Genomic DNA, 26,258 nt, shown 5'->3' on the forward strand with positions numbered 1-26,258 from the left:
ATATTGGTTTTCCTATAAGCTCTAAGCTCCGAGAAAGCAAGAAGAGTGCCTGTCCTGTTTCCCACTGAATCCATGGCCCTTAGCTCATGTAAACAAGAGTGTAGGAGATAAGCAAAAGGGGCAGAGGAGGTCATGGACATGTACAGAAAATATGAACAGTCTTGAGCTTATTTTTCAGAGAATGTTCCAGGACAGGTTATCTTCAATACTGCACTCAGAGGAAAGGCCAGGCCAAGATAAACAAGGAGTAACTAAAGCTTAAAAAATCAGGGCAGGCAATTGACACAGGAATTAAGCCAATACTCGAGATGCCCACATCCTATATCAGAGTGCCTGAGTTTGAATTCTGTCTCCACTCCCAGTTCCAGCTTTCTACCAAGTGCTCCCTGGGAGGCAGCACATGTTGGGTCCCTGCCACCCACAGAGATTTGGATTTTGTTCCTGACTCTTGGCTTTGGCCTGACCCAGCCAAAGTTGCTGGCAGCTGGGTAGTGAACCAGCAAGAAAGGTACAGCCTTTTCTAGGAGGCTGAAATGGAAGTGTCAGATTTGGCTTGCGGAGGCTGAAGATGATAGAAGGAGCAGTCTAAGGAATCTCTGAACTGGGCAGATTTTCCTCTCAGAGAGTAAGGATCACAAAAGGGGTGGTCAGAGCAATCTCTGAGAAAGCTATCTGGGTTACTGGACCCTGCCCCTTCCCTCTTTTTGTACATGTGGTGCAAAGTTATTCAGGTTTAGAGATCTCTGCAGGGAACAGGTAGAAAGTCTGTTCCCTGGATTCCATAATTAACTCGCCATCTAAAAGGGACTTGGCCGGCACCATGTCTACCCTTTCCTGGCATTACCTGGCATGAGACTAGCTATAACCTGGGGTGAGGTACGCCCCCCATCAGGTTCCATATGGGGAAGGAGGGTTGATAGCTGTGCAGATACCATTCACCACCTCTGATTCTATAATTGGAAGGCACATGTTAAAGGCCCAAGAGCCAACCCTGAGGAGTTTCTGCCATGGATAAGGGTAGATTTCAATTCACAACCCCAACTGGACATTCAAACTTTAATGACCACCCTCTAACAGCAGAGGAAAAGTTAGCTTTGCTAGCACAGGCCAGGCAGGTAGCTGACGAGCAGCCTGCCAATCAACCCAATAAACAAGTGTGGAGGCTGGTTGAAAAATCAGGCCCAATGATAGCCACTAATTGGGACCCCGATATATCAAAGGGCCTTCAAAGTTCAGAGATTTACAGGAATATGTTACTTAAAGGCATGCAGAAGATAAGAAGTACCCCCCAAACACACACACACACACACACAAACTGGAGTAAGCTGAAAGAGACACAGCAAGAATCACAGGGACATCTCACTGCCTTTCTGGAGAGGCTAGGCAGGTGTCTCAGGCAGGGTACTTCTTAAGACCCAAAAGCCCAGGGAAGTCAGGCCATTCTTCATATCTCAGAGTGCTCTGGACTTCCAGAGGAAGCTTCAGAAATTAAAAACCAGTGCTGAGACTAATCCCTCTCAGGGAATAAAAATTGTCTCCAAGGTTTTCGACAACTGAGATATGGTAAAAGATGAGAAGGACAGGAAATGCAAAGGCAGGTACCTTTACTGATAGTTGCTCTCCAGTGTGCTCCAGGGAACCTGGGAGGAGGAAGGAAGCCAAAGGAAGCCACCAACGCTGAGTAACACTGGCCGCCACTGTAGGACCAGCAATAGGCCTCGGCTAAGACAGGGCCCACCAGGGTGCACACTGCAAGTAGGAGGGAAACTGGAAATGACAGTGTCCATGCTGTCCCCAGAGAGGGAGGGCTCAAAGCAAGCCCAATTGCTTTCAGCTCCCCTCAGCAGGAGAGGTGCCCCAGGTGGCCCTAGAGATAGGATGGGAGAACTCTGAGTTTTGGGTCAACACCAGAGCCACTTACTGTGTGCTGATGATTAAAGGAGCTTGTTCTCTAAGGTAGAGCATAATATTGAAGGAATTTCAGAGACAGGCGATGTAGACATTTATGGGGCCTCTGACCTTTGAAGTAAGTTCTAAAGTTCTGACATTGATTTCTATAAGCTCCTGAGTACCCTCTTCCACTCTTAGAAACAGACCTCCTAACTAGAGCCAGGGGTAGAATTCTTGGCTGTTTTCCATGAGGTACCTAAGGATCCTGAAGTAATTCCACAAGGTATTTTAGCTCAGGTTAGCCTGGGAATATAGGCCCAGGTCAAGTGAAACAGGCAGCTGACACATTACCTATAAAGATGATACCAAAGCAGAGCCGGCGCCGTGGCTCAATAGGCTAATCCTCCACCTTGCAGCACCGGCACACCGGGTTCTAGTCCCGGTTGGGGCGCCGGATTCTGTCCCGGTTGCCCCTCTTCCAGGCCAGCTCTCTGCTATGGCCAGGGAGTGCAGTGGAGGATGGCCCAGGTGCTTGGGCCCTGCACCCCATGGGAGACCAGGAAAAGCACCTGGCTCCTGGCTCCTGCCATCGGATCAGCGCGGTGCGCCGGCTGCAGCGGCGGCCATTGGAGGGTGAACCAACGGCAAAGGAAGACCTTTCTCTCTCTGTCTCTCTCTCTCACTGTCCACTCTGCCTGTCAAAAAAAAAAAAAAAAAAAAAAAGATGATACCAAAGCAGACTGATCACTGGTTAAGGGTTAAGCAATATCCTGAGACCTGAGGCAACAGGCGGAATTTCACCAGTTTTAAACAGATTCATTAGTCTGGGATTTATCAGGTCCTACAGATCTCCTAGGAACATCCCTATGTTACCTGTTAGGAAACTTGGGTCAGATGAACGCAGGTTTGTGGGGACTTGGGGCTAGGAATGAAGCCATTCAGGATATCCATTCCTGTAATTGGCCAATTGGCCAGGAAAGGGCAACTATTATAGTCTCTTAGACTTAAAGGATGTTTTCTTTGCATTGTCTTAAGCCATGAGTCTCAAAAATGATTTGCTTTTGTGTGGGAAGATCCATAAACTCCAAAAATTGCAATATTGGTGAGCTGTTCTACCGCAAGGATTTAAAATCTCTCTAGCAAATTTCAAGGTGATCAGAGACCTGAGAGGGCTATAATCAAAGAAGGGAACAGCCTTACAGTGTATGGCTGATAATCTTTTTTAAAATATTTTATTTATTTATTTTAGAGTTAGAGTTACAGACAGAGGGAGAGACAGAAAGTCTTCCATCCACTGTTTCACTCCTCAAATGGCCGCAATGGCCAGAGCTGGGCTGACCTGAAGCCAGGAGCTTCTTCTGGGTCTCCCACATGAATGCAGAAGCCCAAGCACTTGGGCCATCTTCTACTACTTTTCCAGGCCATAGCAGAGAGCTGGATCAGAAGAGGAGAAACTGGGACATGAACTGGCACACATATGGGATGCTGGCACCGCAGACAGAGGCTTAGCCTACCATACCACAGCGCCAGCCCCTGGATGATAGTCTTAACATCAGCCCCTCAAACAAGGCTTCTGGTAACACCACCACAGATTTGAATTACCTGGCAGAGAAGGGGTATAAGATATAAAAAAAGAGGAACAAGGGCTAGTATTACGGCACAGTGGATTAAGCTGCAACCTGCAATGCCATCATCCGATATCAGAGTGCTGGTTCGAGTCCCAACTGTTCTACTTCCAATTCAGCTCCCTGCTAATGTGTGTTGGAAAGGAGAAGATTGCTCAAGTGCTTAGGCCATTGCCACCCTCACGAGAGACACAAATGGAGTTCCAGCTTCCTAGTTTTGGCATGGTACAGCCCTGGCCATTGTGACCATTTGAGGACTGAACCAGCAGATGGAAGATGTCTGTCTCTCTGTGTATCTCCCTCTCTCTGCTCTGTCACTCAACCTTTCAAATAAATAAAATAAACACACACATACACACACACACACACAATTGTCTAAAGAAAATATATAGGCTTTATAATATCCCAAGGACAATGAGTCTGCCCTAAGGCCACAAATGCACTCTGTAACTAGTAACTAGGCTCCACTCAAGACCAGGAAACAATTATGAGGATTCCTGGGAATGACTGTCTTCTGCTGGATTTGGATACTTGATTTTGGGCTAAGAGCAAACACTTGTAAGGCATGCTAGGGATCACACAAACAAGACTAGTGTCTGCTAATACTAACTGATAGAATAAAAAAGGGAGAGAATGATCCAACATGGGAAGCGGGATACACAGCAGACTCATAGAATGGCAGATGTCCTAAATAGCACTCTGGCCTCAGAATCAACCCTTAAGGCATTCAGATTTGGCTGAAGAGCCCATGAGAGTATTTTAGGCCTGGAAAACCAAGACACTCTGGGGAAAAAAAAAAAAAAAAAAAGAAGACCGAAATGAAAAATCTCTGCGAGTGAGATCCCAGTGGAAAGAACAGGCCATCAAAGAAAGAGGTACCTTTCTCTGAAGGGAGGAGAGAACTTCCACTTTGACTATGACCCTGTCGGAATAAGATCGAAGTCGGCAAACTCAAAAGGCTTCCATAGCCTTGGCAACTCATGACTAGAGCCTAGATAGAATACTGACGCCATAAACAAGAGTGTCAAATTGTTAAGTCAACAACAGGAGTCACTGTGTACTTACTTCTCATGTGGAATCTGTCCTTAATGTGTTGTCCAATGTGAAGTAATGTTATAACTAGTACTGAAACAGTATTTTACACTTTGTGTTTCTGTGTGGGTGCAAACTGATGAAATCTTTACTTAATATATACTAAATTGATCTCCTGTATATAAAGATAATTGAAAATGAATCTTGATGTGAATGAAATGGGAGAGGGAGAAGGAGATGGGAGGGGTGCAGGTGGGAGGGAAATTATGGGGGGGGTAGCCAATGTAATCCATAAACTGTACTTTGGAAATTTATATTTACTAAATAAAAGTTAAAAAAAGAAATTATTACTGAAAAATGATAAAAAAGAAAAAAGAAAAATCTGTATGCCCTGGAGCCTAGGCTGGGCTATTATTAACTAAGTCCACAATTCCACCCATTATGGAAAAGGGAAAATGTATATAACTTGCTACTCAAGGTAATCCAAAGCCTGAGGAAGAAGGAACTGGTAGATAAAAGAGCAAAACAATTAACCTGTTTCCTTAGAAATAATGTGCATTATCAGACCTCTTGTTCCCCTGCTAGGTACTATGCCCTGAGGATATTGGCAGATCAGTCTAACAGTTATTCCCACAGCCCCAGGGGCATTTAAATACATCCAATGTTTGAAGATACCTTCACTGGGTGGGTAGAAGCCTTGCCTGAATGACATAAAAAGGCTAGAGAAGTCATCAAAAGCCTACATGGAGAAAATATCCCAAGATTTGGTGTGTTCAAAAGTATGAAAAGTCATAATGGGTCATTTTTTGTTTCAAAGGTTGTTGTTGGAATGTTCTAAGCTTTGAGGATAAGTTGGAAATTACTTGCTGCCTGGAGACCCCAATTATCTGGAAAGACTAAAAGAAACAATCAGACCTTAAGGTAACCTTAGCTAATCTTTGCCAGGAGACCCATAAAAATTGGTTGCAGCTCTTACCCATTATCTTAACCTGCGTTAAGATTAGCCTCAGTACTGGAGCTATGGCATAGCGGGTAAAGCCACTGCCTGCAGTGCTGGCATCCCATACGGGCACCTGTTCAAGTCCTGCCTGCTCCACTTCTAATCCAGTTCTCTGCTATGGCCTGGGAAAGCAGTAGATGGCCCAAGACCTTGGGCCTGTGCACCTGCATAGGAGACCTGGAAGAAGCTCCTGGCTCCTGGCTCCAGATTGGCTCAGCTCTGGCTGTTGCACCCAATTGGGGAGTGAACCACCAGATGGAAGACCTCTCTGTCCCTCTCTCTCTCTGCCTCTCCTTTTCTGTGTAACTGTGACTTTCAAATAAATAAATCTTAAAAAAAAGAGAGAGAGAGTAGCCTCAAAGGAAAATTAGGACTTAGCCCATCAGAGTTACTGTTACCATTTCCAGTAGGGTTGGCCTTTTGATGAACCCTGATGTAGTAACTGAGAAAGCAACAAGACATATAATACAATTACAAGACAGGTAGTGACTGGTCTCAATTGATAAGCAAATATGAACCCACACTGACTTTTACCTGCCAACACAGAGCTCACCCATATGAACCAGGAAACAGAGTTTACTTAAAGATAAGGAAATTGGGCTCTTCTTAGGATCAGCTAATAGCCATCTGAACAAGACCTTCTGTGGTTCTGCTGACCACTCATTCTTGCCTTAAATCACAAGTTGTGACTCTTTGGATTCATCATACCTGAATGAAAGAAGCTGTTTGGCCTACCCTGAGCTCTCCTGATTTTGTAAACTGGTGTTGGGCCTAAAAATGCTCTTCAAAATGAACCAACGCTGATTACAAGTATGCTTCTAAATGCCTTGCTATGCTGCTGCCAGCCTCTGCAGGCTGCTCTGGGTGACCTACAACTTATCGCAATCTCACAGTGTGAGTTTTGCTTCTCTAATTTAGGGGACACTGGTGCTTACATTCACCCCCTACCCTTACTTTTAAAGGGTGAGGATTAAGGGGTCAGCACTGAGGCATAGCAGGCTAAGGCCTCTGCCTGTGGCACCAGCATCTCACAAGACTCTGGTTCGTATCCCGGCTGCTCCTCTTCTGATCCAGCTCTCTGCTTTGGCCTGGGAAAGCAGAAAAAGATGGCCCAAGTGTTGGGCTCCTGCACCCACATGGAAGACCTGGAAGAAGCTCCTGGCTCCTGGCTTCAAATTAGCCCAGCTCTGGTCATTGTAGTCATTTGGGGAGTGAACCAGCTGATGGAAGACCTTCTCTTTATCTCTCCCTCTCTCTGTCTGTAACTCTACCTCTCAAATAAAGACATAAACTCTTTTTTTTTTAAAGAGTAAGGATTAAAACATCTCCTGGAATTTTGTAATCAAGACTGTAGGATCTAGAAACATATACTCTAGCCCCAATAAAGCCTTTTGGTGGCTGCACTTTCAACCAACACCTGAAATGAGAAACCCAAGTCAAAGTCACACTGCTCCTGAATTCCTAAAACACAGAAACTGAGAGATAAGTATATATTATAGTCTTAAGCCACTAAGTTCTATGAAAATTTATTAAACAGTAATAATAACAACATAGGATGCAAGTGACACAACTTTAATAACAACATAGGATGCAAGTGACACAACTTCAATTTGAATAAACTTTAAACAGAGAGGGGGACCTCTTTAATCTATGTAAATACATGAACATATGGGGACACATGGCTTCAGAGAGTGTGAAGACAAGCACCACAAAGTTTCCAAGCCTTCTCCTATTTTTTTTTAAAGATTTATTTATTTATTTGAAAGTCAGAGTTACAGAGAGGAGAGGCAGAGAGAGAGAGAAAGGTCTTCTATCCACTGGTTCGCTCCCAAATTGGCTGCAATGGCTGGAGCTGCACTGATCTGAAGCCAATAGCCAGGAGCTTCTTCTGGGTCTCCCACGTGCGTGCAGAGGCCCAAGGACTTGGGCCATCTTCTGCTGCTTTCCCAGGCCATAGCAGAGAGCTGGATGGGAAGAAGAGCAGCCAGAACTCGAATCAGTGCCCATATGGGATGCCAGCACTGCAGGCAGCAGCTCTACCTGATACACAACAGCGCTGGCCCCACGCTTCCTCCTATTTTTAAAACCTCTCATCTCTGCTTCTCTCTGTCCATAACTCACATTCTCTCAATTTCCTCCACATCACAGAAAACATGGCCATCAACATGGTCAGACACTACATCTTACTTTATCCCATCTCAAGTTTTAAAAGGCTGAAAATTGCTCTAGTTGGCTTAACACAGATCACATGCTCATCCTAGACCAATCAGTGGAGGCCAGGTTACTGGTATCCATCCAAATCACATAATTAGAGTAAGGGGAAAATTTTCTTATAAATGGTATTGGGTGGGTAGAATTTCCTCAGAAGGAAAATAAGAGGTCCACTACCCACTGTATGCTTGCATAGCAACATGAAAACGTACACATTTGCATGCTCAAGGGGTACTGTGTGCTAATTTCATGGTGACACTTGACACCATTGTTAGGGGTCACTTGACCACCTGGCTCTTAGGATGTGTCTCTCTCTCTGGCCAGAAGACCACATCAGCCAGACTTCCAATAAGAAGTAAATCTTATTTTTTCAAAGAAGGATGAAAGAAAAGGACAATTATACTAAATCTTCTCCATACTTAAAAATAGTTTAAAAATTAATTTTCCTAGAATCTAGGGTTTATTATTTTCAGAGAGGAATAGTTAATTATAATAGATACCAGCTATCAAGCTCATGTCATGTACTTAAGGCCCCTGGACATCATGTAATTCACTCCATACACACAATTGATAAATGATAGAACCAAGAAGACATCTGAATCTGTGTGCCACCAAAGTCCACACTTTCAATCACTATGCAAAATACCAGAGAAGGGATCACACAAGCCTGACACTCAAGCAAAGCCATGTTTATCACTAAGCTGAAGAGAGGCAGAGAAAGCTGGATGTAGCTCAGGATCCACTCTCCTGTAGATTCTATACCCAACAAGACGTCACCCCATATCACTCTCAGCTCCAGGTGGGAGAATTTTTTTAAAAAAAAGAGTTATTTATTTATCTGAAACCAGAGTTAGAGAGAGGGAGGAACAGAGAGAGAGAGAACCTCAATCTGCTGGTTCACTCCCCAGATGGTAGCAACAGCAAGGGCTGGGCCAGACCAAAGCCAGCAGCTTCCTCCGGGTCTCAGGCAATTCCAGCAAAAAATTCTGAATGTTCATGAGGGCAAGAATGATACCATCACGGATAAACCAGGCTGATCTGTAGGTGAGAACTGTGTCTGCCATATTCTGCAGTGTATCAATTGTGTCTTGAAGAAGTTAGATCTTCACGGTATGCTTTGTTTAACTGAAAAATGAACATATATCACATATTTCAGACTGACTGTGAGGACCAATTGTGATAACCCACATAGAACAGTTAGTGTATTAGTCAGCTTTTTTTTTTAAAAAAAAATTATTCATTTATTTACTAGAGAGGCAGAGAGAGAGAGAGAGAGAGAGAGAGAGAGAGGTCTTCCATTGCTTGTTCACTCCCCAAGTGGCCACAATGGCCAGAGCTGTGCTGATCCAAAGCCAGGAGCCAGGAGCTTCCTCCGGGTCTTCCCACACTGGTACTGGTGCACAAGGACTTGTGCCACCTTCTACTGCTTTCCCAGGCCACAGCAGAGAGCTGTATGGGAAGTGGAGCAGCCAGGATTCGAACCAGTGCCCATATGGGATGCCAGCACTGCAGGCAATGGCTTTACCCACTATGCCACAGCGCCAGCCCCATTAGTCAGCTTTTTTATTGCTACAACAAAAATACCTGAGGCAGCTAACTTATTAAGAAAAAAGATTTACTTAACTCACAATTTTGGTTCACAGTCCAAATAGCATAACACATTCCTTGCAAAAGGCCCCATGGCGGATGGTGAAACATGAGTGGAGCACGGATCACATAATGAGCCAGGAAGCAAAGAGAGACTAAGCCCAAATGAACTACTAAAACAACTATCTCACAAGAACTACCCTCTGATTGCACAACACCAATGATCTAAGGATCCCTCACTAGGCCCCGCCTTCTGAAGTTCCTACCTTCTCCCCCTAGCACCACCTTGAAAGCCAAGCCTTCAGTCATGGGCTATTGGGCATACCCAAACTAATAACCAAACCAGAGAACCTAGCAAGTTACCTGATGAACACTTGTGGCATTTATCTCTCATCCTCAGGTCTTGGTTTTGTTCCACATTCTGGTGCAACAAGATCTTTCTTTCCAAGGAGATCCTAAGTTCCTTACGGCAGAGTCACTACCTCATTCGTATTCTGGAACCCACACATCACACGTGAGCAGGTAATATCTGATATGCCATGGGCTGTGCTGGGCTCCACAGGGAGTAAATTAAACACACCAGCAGGCAGCATGCTTTTCTGGCATGCTGAAGTATACCCTCGTCTCAGCCAGATAACAAGAATGTAGACGGACACTTGAAAGGGAGGACAGAAAAATATCCACGCTAACAGATGCAGTGGCTATAAGAGATAACCCCGTGGATTCATATAATCATTTTAACCCTGCATATCAAAAAGCGTGTCAATGAGTGTAAGAGATTGGTAACAGGGCTTACTCCTCCACTTCCTTATGTAGGCAATTGTGCCCTTTCTACAATCCTTGTGGACAAGGAAACCCCAAAATGGCCACTTGTGATCCACCTGATCTCAACCCTTCTCAGCAGCATGGCTGACTGAATCAGAGGCACCACACATGAGGGGGCTTCAAACAGTTCATGGAAAAATGGAATTTAAAGATGTATTTTTTTTTTTGCAAAATATTTTAAAATCCATGCATATGTGAAATCTTCAAAGTTTCATGGGAAATATGTATTATGAAAAAACTATGCATGGATTTCAAAAATGTTTGGTGCCGAAATAAACTTTCTCTTTTTGTGATTTATTTATTTGAAAGGTAGTTACAGGGGGGTGGGGGAAGGAGTAGACAGAGAGAGAGAGAGATTTCATCTACTGGTTCACTTTCCAGATGGCTGCAATGGCCAGGGCTGAGGCAGGCTGAAGCCCAGAGATTCATCTGGGTCTCCCACATGGATGCAGGGGTCCAAGTACTTGGGGCATCTTCTGCTGCTTTTCCAGGCCATAGCAGAGAGCTGGATTGGAAGTGGAGCAGCTGGGACTCAGACTGACACCCACATGGGATGCCAGAATTGCAGGTGGCAGCATAACCCATTGCACCACAATTCTGGCTCTATAATTTTGGTTTTCTTTCTTTTTTTTTAAGATTGATTTATTTATTTGAGAGGCAGGGTTACAGATAGAGAGAGGATAAGACAGAGAGACTCTTCCTTCCACTGGTTCACTCCCCAAATGGTCGCAACAGCAGGAGCTGGGCTGATCTGAAGCCAAGAGCTTCTTCCGGTCTACCATATGGGTGCAGGGGATCAAGCACTTGGGCCATCTTCCACTATTTTCCCAGGCCATTAGCAGGGAGCTGGACTGGAAATGGAGCAGCTGGGACTTGAACCAGCGCCCATCTGGGATGCTGGTGCCATAGGTAGAGGCTTAACCTACTATGCCACAGTATGGGTCCCTAGTAAACTTGCACTTCAATGCATTTTTTCACAAACTTTTTCAGATGTCCTTGTATGATGCAGCATTTTGGGTGATGAACTGGGCCATTAGATTCTTTTCCTTGGGATTCTGGACTTAGAAATACTGAGAGAATGAGACAGAGCCAGACGAGAGTGAACGCTGAAAGGACACCACTGGGAGATAGAACAGAGTACGGGATAGCGACTGGAGACAGTCGCCCTGGGTCCTCACACCAGCTCCATCAGTTCCTGCCTGTGTGACCTTGGGAAGGTTACTTCAACCCTCTGCATCTCCAGGTCCTCGTCTGTTAACACGGAGATGATAATTCCCTCAAGACCTTTCTGTGTGAATTCAGAGTAAATGTACATGTCCAGTACTTCAAATGTTGACTGACACACAAAGTGATGTAAATGATGGTTGTTAGCATTAAAGATCCAGGATCAAGGCAAACCCACATCATGTGCAGACAATTATGACAAAATAGAGACCGTGAGAGAGCCTAGAAAGCCCTGAGGTCAATACTGAAGGAAGACTGGGGCATGTGCAGACAGAAGCTATGAATCAAACAGACCCTAAAATGCAGGAGAGAGACCTACAGACCATAATATGTCCTCAGGCTGATCCTGCCTCAACCTCCTTAAAATAAATCCCCCATAAGATGGGTCAACATGCCTGCTCTCTGAGCTAAGCAACCTCAAGAACCTAAAACTTGGTACAACAGGGGCCCTGAGCAAGCAGAATAGTTGTGTTTTCACTGTCAGAAAGTCTGCAGGCTGCACAGAGATGACATATTCCAATTTATTCAATAAAGAGGGAAAAAATGAGGCTCTGAGAGAGCCCCATCAGCATGCCCCTTACCTCGACATGAATTTCTGGTGAAAACCCCAAGTTGGCACATCTGAGCTTTCCTCATCTAGCGAAGTGATAACCCTTATCAAAGAAGCAGAGTCTGAAGCAAAGACAGTCTTGCAGCCCCGATAAGCTCCAAGGCGCTGGGCCAGGGTAATGGACCATAGGAGATGGAGCAGGGGTCTGCCAAGCTCAATAATACGGCAGGCATTGTGGCTGCATTGGAAAATGTTTTAATTTACATTTTCCAGCACAAAATATTTTCCCCTCATGCTTTGACTAAATTAGGTAGTTAAAGTCTGTGAAGTGGCAGTAATTGGAAACAATGGATTTTATATTTGACACTTATTATTTTAGAGGAATCTGTTTTACATTTACATCAAACATCCAAGGACCCCTGCAGAAGTTTCCTTTGCTATTGCATTACCATTTAGCTCTAATAATGCATTTTGAATCCCCAATTCTCAATTATAATTATATCATTTCAGATAGAGCAAGAGATGGGGTAGAGAGATAAACCTTCATTGAAATTGTACCCCTGTGCTTTCTTCTCCATGTGTTTTACTTTCCTAAGTTTGCAATTTGCTCAATAGCTCTTACCCTAATTCTTTACAGTCGCATATTGTTCCCTAATTACCTTGTATATTTTGCTTTTACTTCACCAAAAGCCTATGCAAGGGCAAAGATCAGGTTTATATCCACATAACACTTGCTTGGAATTCAAGCACATAATGAGAAGCAGGAAGGTGGTTGACTCTTCAAAACAGTTTCGTGTCCTGTTACAGGAAGTGGGAGGGCAAAGCCTGGTGCAACAGTTGGAAGGACAAAATCCTGGCTTGATATAAGGAAAGGCTTTCTTGGCTGCTCTGGATGGATTAGGCCAACACATGGAGTGGTGAGTCTTTTGTTCCCATAAATATTCAAAGTTTACTCAATGACCTTTTGGTAATGAGGAAATAAGCTAGGGATTAACAGGTTTGGAATCAGAAAGAATTGAGTTTGATTCCTAACTTCACACTTTAAAACAATTTAATCACGACCAAGTTACTGCATCTCTCGAAATTTCTGTCTCCTCATCTTGCCATAGGATAAACAATCTGCCTGTCAGTAGAACTGAGAGACTGCTTCCATATAATGGTCCTGGTGATCTGAGGAGCCCCTGGGTATTCAGATATCCTCTTTAGACAACCCACGTCTTTCAGGGAGGGAGTTAGGTCAAAAGAACACCATTAGAGACAAGAAAATACTTTCCAAACCACAGGAGAAACTGAAAGTCACAGAAAACAAGAGAAAAGGAAAGAAAACCTAAAATCACAGAAACTATAAAGAGAAATAGCTTGTAAAAAGAGCCTAGATTTATTAATGCAAATTAAAGTACTGGTGCTGTTGTGAGGATTCAGGTGGGTTAAGAGGTAGTTAGGGGATCCCAATGAAATTTGGGGTGTAAAATATTTGATTCTTTCTCCAAAACATTATCTTTAACAAGAACAAACAGGCCACCCTCCTTCCTTTTGAATAGCTGAATTTACCATGAGAATAGCAACCCAGTTCTTCCTGAGCTCACAGCTTATTGTGAAAACAAGTTACCTATCCCACCCTTAGCAGGCCAGACTGGATGGAGAATTGTAAATCAGGTCTTTTGTTCAGTTTATTTCTGCCTTGTTGATTGATAGTTTGGTCCCCAAGATTGTACTTAAAAACCTGCATGCTAAGAAGCCTTTGGGGGGTTCTTTCCTCTCTTGAAGTCCTCCCTCCATGCCGCTCCAGCTGGAGGTCCTTGATTCTAATAAATATTTTTAAATCTCTTTGCCGTCCACTTGGAAATTCTTCTTCCTTGTGAGACAAAGAACCAGGTAACAATAATTTCTCCGCTGCCATTTTCTGTAACACTGTGAGCTATGGTTAGATTTAAAAAAAAAAAAAAGATTTATTTATTTATTTGAAAGTCAGAGTTACACAGAGAGAGAAGAGGCAGAGAGAGAAAGGTCTTCCATCTGCTGGTTCACTCCCCAATTGGCCACAAGGACCCAGAGCTGCACTGATACAAAGTCAGGAGCCAGGAGCTTCTTCTGGGTCTCCCACGCGGGTGCAGGGGCCCAAGACCATCTTCTACTGCTTTCCCAGGAGCTATGCTTAGAAGTTTACATTGTTGGCCAGCGCCACGGCTCAATAGGCTAATCTTCTGCCTTGCGGCGCGGGCACACCGGGTTCTAGTCCTGGTCGGGACGCTGGATTCTGTCCTGGTTGCCCCTCTTCCAGGCCAGCTCTCTGCTGTGGCCCAGGAGTGCAGTGGAGGATGGCCCAAGTGCTTGGGCCCTGCACCCCATGGGAGACCAGGATAAGCACCTGGCTCCTGGCTTTGGATCAGCGCGGTGCGCTGGCTGCAGCGCGCCAGCCGAGGCGGCCATTGGAGGGTGAACCAACGGCAAAGGAAGACCTTTCTCTCTGTCTCTCTCTCTCTCACTGTCCACTCTGCCTGTCAAAAAAAAAGAAGTTTACATTGTTAATCTCATTCAGTTTTTACAGTATCCTAGAGGCTGAAATTATTAGATGCCCATTTTACAGGAGAGAAAACTCAAGCTTAGAGAAGTAGAAAATTCTCAAGTTTACCCAAAAACTAGCAACCTTAACCAAGTAGCCTAATGACACAATGGACACTCTCAAACATCACACTGCCCTGCAGGAGAAAAAGAAGTGGATACATGAATGTACTTCTAGAAGTTTCTGGAATATAGAATTAAAAGATAAGTTTATTTGGTTGCAAAAAAATTAAATCATTAAAAGCTAATTAAAATTTAAAATATTTTAATTCCATGCATAAGTTTTGTATAACATACTGTATCCATGAACTTTTTGAAGATGCCCTCAGATATCTGTATGTCTAAATACCCTCACATGCTTATATTGGTAGGATACAATTAGCCATAGATAAATGAAAATGTTAAATTGTATTTATTTCTAAGAAGAGGGATTATGAACAATCTTGATTTTCCTAATTTTCTGTATTTTTCAAATTTTCTGCAATGAGAATATATTTTTATAGTCAGGAGCAAAGCAGTAAAATGTACAATAGATTTCCTCTCATCTTGTTATATCAGGAAGCCTAAGTCATAGCACTAAATTCTTGAGATTTTCAAGGGATTTATGCTTCCTGCGGGAAAATGCTTCCAAAGTGTTTTCATCAGTTCTTTCAGTGGTGCCAGCCTTAAAGCTAGCAGAGGAAGCTGTTCAGTTTTGTTATGTCTAGTGCTATCTATACAGATAAAAAGAAAACAAACAAACAAAAATCACAGAGTTTCCAGTGAGAGGAAAATTTAAATAAGCCATTATTCAGTGCTTAAATTTGACTCAAAGTAAAAATATTAAAATACAAGAATCCTTCCAAAGGGTCACAGAAAAATAGAATTAAAAGATAAGCTTATTGGGGCTGGCTTTGTGGCACAATGGGTTAAAGCCACTCCTTACAATACTGGCATCTCATATTAGATTGCCAGTTCAAGTCTTGGCTGTTTCACTTCTAATCCAGGTTTTGGGAAAGGAGCAGCAGATGGCCTACCTACTTGGGTCTCTACCATCCATGTGCAAGAATAGCATAGCTTTCTGAGCTCCTGACCTTGGCCTGGCTCCAGCCTTTATGGTCATTAGGGTCCTTTGGGGAGTGAATCAGCAGATGGAAGATCTCTTCCTGTCTCTGTCTCTGCCTCTCTCTGTCATTCTGCCTTTCAAATAAATAAAATAAATCATTTTTAAATATAAGTTTATTTAAGAGAAAAAAATCTGAAATCCATGCATAGGTTTTCCATAATAAAACATTTTTCATGAACTTTTTGAAAACCACTGTATACATGGATTTCAAATATGTCGCACCAAAATAATGCATATTTTACTTTCATTTCCCATGAATATTTATAAGTATCCTCATATAATCATCAGAAGTTCTGTAGGTAACTTTGGACTTCACCTAAAGCTCTGATGGAATGAATACCCCTTCTGAGGATTTCTGAGGGAACTCCCAAATTCAGGAAAAAGCCAAATCCATGAGGTAGCACTCCATGTAGGGTCCCCTCTACACACACTGATACTGCAAACATGCATGGTCACACAACACCAGTATCTCCCAAATACTTCAAGTCCCTTGAACCAGAGAAATTGCCAAAAACAACGCTAGTATTAGCCATTGTTCTTTTTGCAGGCGAGGAAATGAAAAGTTTACTTATTCCATTGCCACCATTACCTCCCTAGACCAAGTTGTAGCTGCCACTCACCCACATCCCTGCCTCTGCCTCCCAGCTCATGGACTCAACCACTCCAGCCCCTCTCACATCTACTTACCACCAGGATTATCTCCCCATTCTCCTACACAGGGTTTCATATCATTATCAGACTCATGAAAAAATGACCTTAACATGTTATATAAAGCCCCTGAGATTCTGACCTCTATCCCTCCCACATCACCTAAATCACTCTCCTCTTCAATCCTCTAGGCTCCAGATGCACTGCTCTGGTTTCCCAACTTGCCATTCACCCTCTCACCAAAGGACCTCCACATGAACTCTTCCCTTCCACTTGCCATTCACCCAGATGAATTCCACTCAGCAGGCTTCCCAGACTCTGGCCCAAGTGAGAGCCCTCTCATGTTCATGTCCTTCCTAGCACTCAACACAGTCATAGCTTTAAATCTGAGTCTGATTTCCCCGCTGGATTACAAATGCCAAGAGGCAGGGACATGTCTACTTCATCCAGCATTTCAGCAGCAGCATTAATCTAGTGTCTGTCACAGCGTAGGGCTCCATTACACTTGCTGGGTGAAAAAATAAGTGGTGCACAGTGAGTCACTGGCAGAGCAGGTCCAGTGCTTCACCCCAAACAATTCATCTGATACTCTGAGAGGGGTAAAAGGAATATATAGCTGCCTAAGGATTTGCCTACTCTGTTGTCTAAAATTGTTTTTCTTTCTCTCCCATCTTAGAAATACAGTTTTAAAAACAGTTGAGGAGTTAGATATCATCTAATCCAAGTTTCTCCCTTTATCTTCGAAGAAATGTAGGCTCAGAGAGGTTATGTGGCTCTCTCTAGAGCACACAACCAATTGGGGATAGAATCAGTCAGAGTCAACACTCAAATCCAGGGCTCCAGCACTGTTTCCTATTGATCCTATTGTCTCATTCGTGCACGGCCACCTTTGTCCATCAATTGTAGCTCTAACCAAGCATTCATTTTTCTCTCAGATCATAAACTGTCAGACCTGGTCCCTCTGACATCTCTCAAACTCTTCCTTCTCCACCATCAACCCTGAATCCCCACTGAATTCCCTCGTCTTTCTTAGTGTTGCAAAATTATTTGCTTGTGTTTGTCTCAACATGTTTTCCTGACATTCTGAACTCTCAATAAATCAACCAGTGACAAAAAATGTATTCTATCCCTCTTGTATTCTCAGAACTAAACTGGGTGCTACAGGAAATTAAAGGTCAAAAATGTCATTTTGATCCTTAAGAAACAAAAATCTATTTGAAAAAGTAGATCTTCATATTTAACACTACTAGAGGAAGAAAACAGTAATAATATTTACCATTTATGGTGTATGGTCTCTGAGTGCTGCAGAAATTTAGCTAAAGGAGGATGAGAAAGGCTGCACATGGGAGGTACATGTTGATCTGGAGCTTGAAGGAAGTGAAGAACTTGGACTTAGAGAGTGGACAGAGAAAAACAATTAAAATCACCATCTTCCAGTAAGGGATATGTCTCAAGAAGCAGCATCAACACATTTTGTAAAGTACTAATCCAAATGTAGAACCAGGCCAGACTTGGGGATGTAGAGAAAAACAACAGCATAAGGTCTTCTTCCAAATCTTAAAGAAACTGCTGATAGTTAAGTTAGGGGAGCTGAAGGGCAGTGTGGATCTCAGACTCTACTTGGGACTCTCTACGATCCAGAGGTCAAAAACAACAGTTAATAATAAAGTTAGCCCTTACTGAACTCCATTATTTCACTTGTTCTCAATCCTTTCGCTGTTCCTCTAAGAGTGGGTAGTGTTATTTCCCTCATCTTACATATAGGAAGCAGAGGCTTTGGAAGAGTAAATGATTTCCCAAAGAAGATTCATAGTGGATTACATAGAACAAGAATCATAACATATACTCTGACTTCAGAGCCTGAGGAAAAATAAAATGTACTCAGAAGTTTACAATGCTATTTTTAAAAATCTAAATAACAGCACAGAGTATGAATAAGGAAGCCATCCAGTCTATCTATTAAGTAAAATCTTAAGGAATTTTACTGAATTGTGCAGGAATAGAAAGATGCAAAAGGGTCCACTCTTACCAGCTTATGGTATAAAAAAATTCATTCATTTAGAATCATCAAATAATATATAGAGAAAAACAGAGGTTCTTTTTTTTTTTTCTAGTATGTCTGAGTTGGTGATCCCCAAACTATATAACTATTGTCTATTCTCCCGCCACCATTGAATTTTTCTTCATAGTGTCAAAAGCAGTATGTTAATACACCTGTAAGTGTAACAGAAATAAACAATGTAAATTTCAGGGAGAAAAAGAGGGAGGGAGTGGGTGAGAAACCAGAAACATTGATGCTGGCCACTGCCTCTCATCTTCCCTCCATCTCAGGAAATGTGTGCTGACAATAGTGACACCTCCTGGTGAAAGCAAACTTGACCTCCTGCAGGATTTCATTTTGCTCACTCACTGCAAATTACTCTTGACTCTTCCTGTTGCCTCCAGGTGCAATTTTCTTTTGCTTATCTGGAGGAGCATACACTAACGTGGTCCATCCTCAACCTTAGACACTCAATAATCCAGCGCTGACCTGACCGCAGAACTCTGCTATGCAAAGCCCCAGAGTTTCATCCTAAACACGTCAGCATAATTAGCCCGGAGACCCAATTTGCAGCCTTCCTACTTACAATTACATTAAATATAAATAAAGCAAACTAAATACCAGCTACTGAGAAATAGTTCAATTAAATCCTACAATGAGAATGCCTCTTGATTTTAATGTGTTTAATCCCCTGGGAAACATACTTGGTGTACGCTCTTCTTGTAGAATATTTTTCTTCTCATACTTGTGTGAACCATGCAACCACCAAAAAGGCTAAAATCTGTTAGTGTTATTGTTAGCCAAAAACAGTAAAATAAAAAGTGTGAAAGGTTTTGTTTAATCTTATTTTTGAAACATCCTAGGCTATGATCCCCATGGTTACTTGCCTTAAGAACAATATATTGGAAAATCTAGCAAGGTGTTTTGTTCTTACTTTGAAAACAAGTCAGTATTTTGTTTATTAAACTAGACAATTGAACAAACATAATTTAAAGAGAAAGTAGCTGGGCCCAATCATAGCAGTGAATGGATAGCTTAGGCCTTATGGTATTTTTCTTTTTCAGATTTTATAGGATAGCTGAAGCCTTCCATTATTCTCTCAAGAAGGAAGATGTTCAGTTGTTCAGAGCCTGAAGGATTTACCTTAAAAGTTGTTCGCTGGGTTGGCATTTGGCACAGCCTCTTAAACCTTCACTTTCAATGCCAGCATCCCATTAGAGTGCTGGTCTCAGTCCCCACTGCTCTGCTGCCTAGCCAGCTCCCTGCTAAAGCATCTGGAAAAGGAGCAGAAGAGGGTCATTGTACCTGGGCTGCTGCTACCCACACAGGAGAGCTTAATGGAGTTCCAGGCTCTTGGCTTAGTCTTGGCCTAGCCGCAGCCATTGCAGCCATTTGAAGAGTCACTCAACCTTTCAAATAAATAAATTAATTATTTTTAAAAACTGGTTTAGGGCCGGCTTTGTGGTATAGTGGGTAAAACCACCGCCTGCAATGCCAGCATGCCATACAGGTGCTGGTTTGAGTCCCAGCTGTTTCACTTCCGATCCAGCTCTCTGCTGTGGCCTGGGAAAACAGTGGAAGACGGCCAAGTCCTTGGGCCTCTGCACCTGTGTGGGAGACCTAGAGAAGGCTCCTGGCTCCTTGCTTTGGATCTGCAGAGCTCAGGCCATTGTGGCCAACTGGGGAGTGAATCAGTGGATGGAAGACCTCCCTCTCTCTCTCTCTCTCTCTCTCTGCCTCTCCTCTATCTGTGTAACTCTGACTTCCAAGTAAATAAATAAATCTTTAAAAAAAAAACTGGTTTGCTTCCATTCCACTCATAGTTTGCACAAAAACATTCTTTCGTATGATTAAACCTTTTAAGTTCACTGACTGGAAAATATCTATGAACTTTCTCTTAGTTATGAATTTATTTTGAAAAGGTTCCTATGAGATGACATTTTTACATTAATTGTCAGGTGAACTTGCTTCCAAAATTAATACAAATTCAAATCCTTGCTCCTTTCTACATGTAGTGATTCTTTTGGCAAATAAACCTTGGAAATTAGATTTTGTCTTTGCTATGCAAGAACAGGAAATCCTTATATTAGAGAGAACAAAATCCCTTCAAACTGATCAAAACAGAAAGGCCAGTCAAGCTATGGAAGTTATATTTCTGTTTCTGTTTTGCTTTACAATGAAAATTGTGGTAGAAGTTTCAACTTCGTTCTGACTCAGTGAAGATTCTGAACATAGACATTTCATAAAATTTACACAAAAGCAAGTTGTAGTGAGGGTGGCTGGTTTCTAAGATCTCTGCTTGCTTTAAAATACACATGAGAGATACACAATGGAATTAAAAAGAATGTTTCATTATTAGCACAGCATCAAAATGGTAGCTCTGGATCATGTTCACATTTAATATTCAAATAATGAAAATGAATATACATGTGGACTTCATTATATATTCATTTATGCAACAATGAATAAAGTGTGTGCAGTAGGTTAGGCAAAATGCTAGGTGTTGGAAAACATTGGTGGTTCCTGCCTTCGGGCAAGAGCAGTGTAATAGGAGAAGAAAGGTCTGAATTGTGCAAATTCATCCTGAAGATGTATTTGTATATCTGAATGTCAGACTTAACTGGGGTCCTGTGTTTACATCTGTTATATCTGACAACCCTAGGAGAAGATAAATAAGTGAGCAATTTCATTATAGTGTGAATAATAAGAGTGATCTGAGTGCTGAAGAAGTACATAAGAATATGTACTTCGATACTGATATAATAGCTTCTTTTTTCTTTTTCATCTTGTTTCATTCTTATATTTAATTTAAGTCTTATTGCAGATTATGCTAGGTCTTAAGATTCTTAATAGTATTTTGCTTAAGATATCCTTATGTGTTTATGTTATGAAGTAGTATATGTCCACACAAAAACATTCAGCAAATATAGGTAAGCAAAAATGCAGTCACACTGAATTAGTAACTTAACTATTTGATGTATATCTTCTCTAGTAATATATTTATCCATTCACCTCAAGATTTAAACTTTTAAAATGTTCTTGTCTGTGCTGGCGCTGCAGCTCACTAGGCTAATCTTCCACCTGCAGTGCCAGCACCCCAGTTTCTAGTCCTGGTCAGGGCACTGGATTCTGTCCCGGTTGCTCCTCTTCCAGTCCAGCTCTCTGCTGTGGCCCGGGAAGGCAGTGGAGGATGGCCCAAGTGCTTGGGCCCTGCACCTTCACGGGAGACCAGGAGGAAGCACCTGGCTCCTGGCTTCGGATTGGCGCAGCATGCCAGCCGTAGCGGCCATTTGTGGGGTGAACCAATGGAAGGAAGACCTTTGTCTCTCTCTCTCACACTGTCTAATTCTGCCTGTCAAAAAAAAAAAAAAAAAAGTTCTTGTCTGTAACCCAGGAAGCCATGTTGAAGAAATGTTCTCTTCAGACGTTATGATCTTCTCATCACATACTTATCTCCATTTCATTATAGGGCACTCATGTCTCCAATATTGTTCATTTTTGATAATCATTTTTGGTACCATCCTCTCTCCTCACCTTCCAAATCCAATCTGTTCCAAGTCCTATTGATTTTATCTGTCTTCATCTCCACGGTAACCATGTACTTACTGACCTAGTCCTTGGTATCATTTCTTTTGAATACTTACCCAGAAATGCAATTTACTGGATCATATAGTAGTTCCATTTTCATTTTTATGAGAATCCTCCATATTGTTTTCCATAATGACCCTATCAGTTCATTCCCACCAATAATGTGTTGGCTCTCTTTTCACCACACCCTTACCCACACTTGATAAGACACAGCCTAAAAGCTGGGAGATGATGTCTCTAGGTGGTTTCCATTTGCAATTCCCTGTGAAATAGTGATGTTGAGCACGTTTTCATATACTTGTTTGGGCATTGGTATATCTTTTGTAAAAGTGTCTATTCAGGTATTTTGCCCATTTTTAATTTTTTTTTTTTTTTGCACTTGAGTTGTATGAATTCCTTTTATATTTTGGATATTAAACCTTTACAATATATATATATATATGACACATATATCAATGACTTGCAAATATTTTCTCTCATTCCATAGGTTATCTTTTAATTTTGTTTCCTTTTGCTGTGCCAAAACTTTTCAGTTTAATGTAGTCCCACTCGCTTATTTTTTCTTTGGTTGCCTATACTTTTGGAATCATATCAAGAAACTATTCCTATGTTCACTGCAGAACTATAATGATAGACATGATATGTGTGCAATCTAAATAACTACCAATAGATAAATGGATAAAGAAAATGTGAGGGGGATAGATAGATAGACATAGGAATATTACTCAACCATAGAAAGAAAGTAAGCTTGGAATTTGCAACATGAATTAAGCTAGAAGACGTTATACCAAGTGAAATCAGCCTGATAGAGACAAATATCACTTTTTCTCTGTCATGTGTGGAATCTAAAAAACTAGAACTCTTAGAAGCAGAGAACAGAATGATGTTGCTTGGGGATGGGAGGTAGGGGAAATGGGAGATATTGGCCAAAGGATACAAACTTTCACTCTTAAGATGAATAAGTTCTAAAGATCTAATGTACATCATGACTATAATTAATAATGCCATATTATTTACTTAAAATTCATTTAAAGAATGAACCCTAAGTCTCTTTAACATTCTCCCCACCACCACACATGACAACTGTGGTGAATGATGTATTCATTAATTTGGTTGGGATAATCATTGTGTGTATGCATGTGTGTGTATATTTCAAACTATCATGTTATGAATATATACAATTTTTATTTATAAATTATACATCAATAAAGCTGAGGAGGAGGGAAGAGGTGCAAAAGAAGTATACAGATAACCCAGACCAGAATCTCAAAGGTGAATATGAATTAAGGAGAAAAAGAGAAAGAGGTAATGGATTCCAAGAAGGGATGCAAATGCAAAGAGGGAAAAATACTACCATATGCCTATTGTTATTCAAAATAAATGGGTGTGAACTAAAATCAGGAAAGATTAGCTGATGCCAGACCATGGGGACCCTATAAAAACATTTGGATGTCACACTTTTATTTAGGACAGTGGAGAGTTGCAAATGCTTCTAGGCAAAAACATGATGTAATCAATAATATTATTATTTAGGAAGATTATTCTCAGTGAATGATGGGAAATAGAATGATAGCTGGCAAGATGGGAGGCAAAGGAATAAGTTGAAATAATTTATTTTAGGGACACAAAAGAACTAAAGCTCTAGCAGTGGCGGTATAAAGGTGGGAAAATTAGAGCAATACCTGTAAGTATGGTGGATAAGAGATAGACTCAAGATTGGTGATCTATTGGATATAGAGTTGTTGAAAAGGAAAGAGTCAAGTAGAACAAAAAATAGTATTAATTGAGTGCTTATATTATTTACTAATGTTAACTGCTACATTCCTTTTTGCAGAGCTCCCACAAGTCCATGAATAGGCATTATTATTCCTATTTTAGAAGGGAGGAAAGTGAGATTTAAAGAGAAAAATAATTAACCTGTAAAGTTAGTAATTGGTAAGGATGATACCCAGATTTGGAGGGTGCAATAGTGCCACTGACCAAGATTAGACATACAGGAGGGAATATATATTTGTGTAAAAGGTGTAATTCCTGCCTGGGGGAGCTTCTGAGAGTTGTGGCATGGGCTAGCCCCACAAAGCCACAAACTTGGAGTCACCTAGAACCTTGGTGTCCCAATAACCACCCTAATATATTCAACAGATGGGACACCAAATGGAGGTTTAAGACTTAATGCATGCTCTGTTGGTTTTTGTACTTGCTTCAGATCTGTTGTTCTTTCCTTCTTTCCTGTTTCTCTGTTTTAGAATGGGAATGCCTATCATATGCCTGTCTCTCCATTGTATTTTGGAAGCATATAACCAGTTTGGTTTCATAGGTTCACAGGCAGAAAAAAAATTCCCAGAATGAATCATTCCTTGACACTCACCCACATCTGATTTAGATTAAACTGAACTTCAGACTTTTGAGTTAATACTTGAACAAGTTAAGACTTTGGGGTATATTAGAATGGAATGAATTTTTTTAAGTAAAATGGACATGAATTGGGGGGCCAGGAGTAGAATGGTATGTTCTGAATGTTTGTGTCCCTCAAAAATTTATATGCTGAAATCCTAAACTCCAATGGGATGTTACCAGGAGATGGGCCATTAGAGGTTGATTAGGTCACGGGGGTGGGACAACCACAAGCAGGATTAATGTCCTTGCCACTTCAACTATGAAAGATTACAGCAAGAAGCTGCCATCTATGAACGAGAGAGAGTAAAACCTCACCAGACACCAAATCTGCTAGCATCTTGATCTTGGACTCCCAAGTCCCGAGACCAATGGGAAGTAAATTTCTGTTGCTTAAAAGCCATCCAGGTTAAGCTATTTTGTTATAAAATATTCCAGGACATTGGAAGCATCAGCATTAAAATCTGAGTTATGTGAGATGTGCTAATAGGGGAGGAAATTCAAAAAATCAATCTGCTGTAAATGGCAAAGGAAAAAAAATTAGCTAACTGAAATTGAAGGGAGTTCAATTAGTAAACTTAATGATAAAATATTCTCATATATAAGAAAAGACAGATAACACAGGAGGAAAGGAATAGTGAAAATGGTAACTGCTATGTATTCTGCTGGCCCACCAATGTGGTAAGACAAGAACACAGTGGGATATGATCAGATATGGTTAAGGTTAATTTTAATAAAGGTTAAACAGTATATTTTTTAAAAAGTTTTGTAAAGACCAAACCTACCCTTGCTGATCTTGTCATGGTGGGGAGGGGGCTCCATTCCACACTCATGGTGTTATTACGAAAAGTAAAAATAGACACAGGTCCATATTCAGTCACTCTGGCTCTGTCCCAAGTGGAGGGAGGAGGAGAATGAAGGCTGTAAACAAAAGTAGCATCATGTTGGAAAGGATATAAACTCCCTCTGGAGGAAAGAGATTGAGCTCACTTGCTGGAGAGTTGCTAGATAAAGCATGCACTTGTTCTGCTATTGTTGAACAAACCATGGACCATTTAAAAATCTAGACTACTGAGAGAGGGGAAGAAACTCAGTAGAAAGCAGAGACAAAAAGGTTACACCCTTTATGTAAGGCGGGAAGAGAAAAAACATCAACAACACAGAATAAGGAGATTACAAATTTTCCCCCTGAGTTTGTGAGTCAAAGTGCAGCTGTTAATCTTCACTCAGCCGTCAGTATGGCCAAGAAGAACTTCAACCAGGTCCTGTATTTTAAACTGGCTTCAGGTTAGTGAGCCCAAGTGACTGGCAGAAAGAAGGAAATCAAATCCATCAGGGAATAATTTGATGTTAATCCAGGATAACAGTGATTTAAAATGCTATTAATCATAAAAAATGCTAAAATGTGAGAAAAAAATGTACACTATACCAATATCATACTGTGTTCATTTAAAAAAAATTATTTTAAGATTTATTTATTTTGAAAGTCAGAGTTACAGAAACAGAGATCTTCTCTCCTCTGGTTCACTCCTTAGATGGCTACAATCGCCAGGGCTGGGCCAGGGCAAAGCCAGGAGCCTGAAACTTCATTTGAGTCTCCCACATGGGTAGCTGGGTCCCAAAACTTGGGCCATTTTCTGCTGCTTTTCATAGGCCATTAGCAGGGAACTAGATCAGAAGTAGAGCAGCTGGGACATGAATTGACACCTGCTATGATACAATGCCGGACCCTGCATACTGTGTTTATTATATCCTTCTACCAGCTGACCTAAAAGAACTGTGAACTGCCTAGGAGACCTGAAAGGCTTGCATAGAATCACAGCTTTATAAGGGCTGAGTAGCATTATGGCCCAGCAAATTAAGCAGGTGTCTATGATACCAGCACTCCATATCTGAGCACCTGTTCAAGTCTCTGCTACTCTTTTTACAATCCACCTTCCTGCTAATGCATTTGGGAAGGCAGTGGATGATGATAC

The 26,258-nt window shown here is 41.7% G+C and overlaps 1 long non-coding RNA gene across 6 annotated transcripts in view; it reads right to left on the minus strand.

The window, feature by feature from the left end:
* The window catches only part of LOC149123592 (uncharacterized), a 501,504-nt gene that overhangs the window by 135,085 nt on the left and 340,161 nt on the right, over positions 1 to 26,258 (minus strand). The window contains exons 5-6 of one of the 6 annotated variants that reach the window (XR_016216963.1): positions 25,068 to 25,203; positions 7,202 to 7,511 (exon numbers count right to left, since the gene is read on the minus strand). The exons of 1 other annotated variant lie outside the window; for it this stretch is intronic. This is a non-coding gene — a long non-coding RNA (uncharacterized LOC149123592). Of the gene's footprint in view, positions 1 to 7,201; positions 7,512 to 25,067; positions 25,204 to 26,258 lie in introns of those variants that run through there. 4 more of the 6 variants (XR_016216961.1, XR_016216958.1, XR_016216965.1 and 1 more) reach the window with 4 other exon arrangements.

Source organism: Oryctolagus cuniculus, chromosome 11 (genome assembly GCF_051225735.1).
Source record: "Oryctolagus cuniculus isolate XC-2025 breed Fujian yellow rabbit chromosome 11, ASM5122573v1, whole genome shotgun sequence".
NCBI classification, from domain to species: domain Eukaryota; kingdom Metazoa; phylum Chordata; class Mammalia; order Lagomorpha; family Leporidae; genus Oryctolagus; species Oryctolagus cuniculus.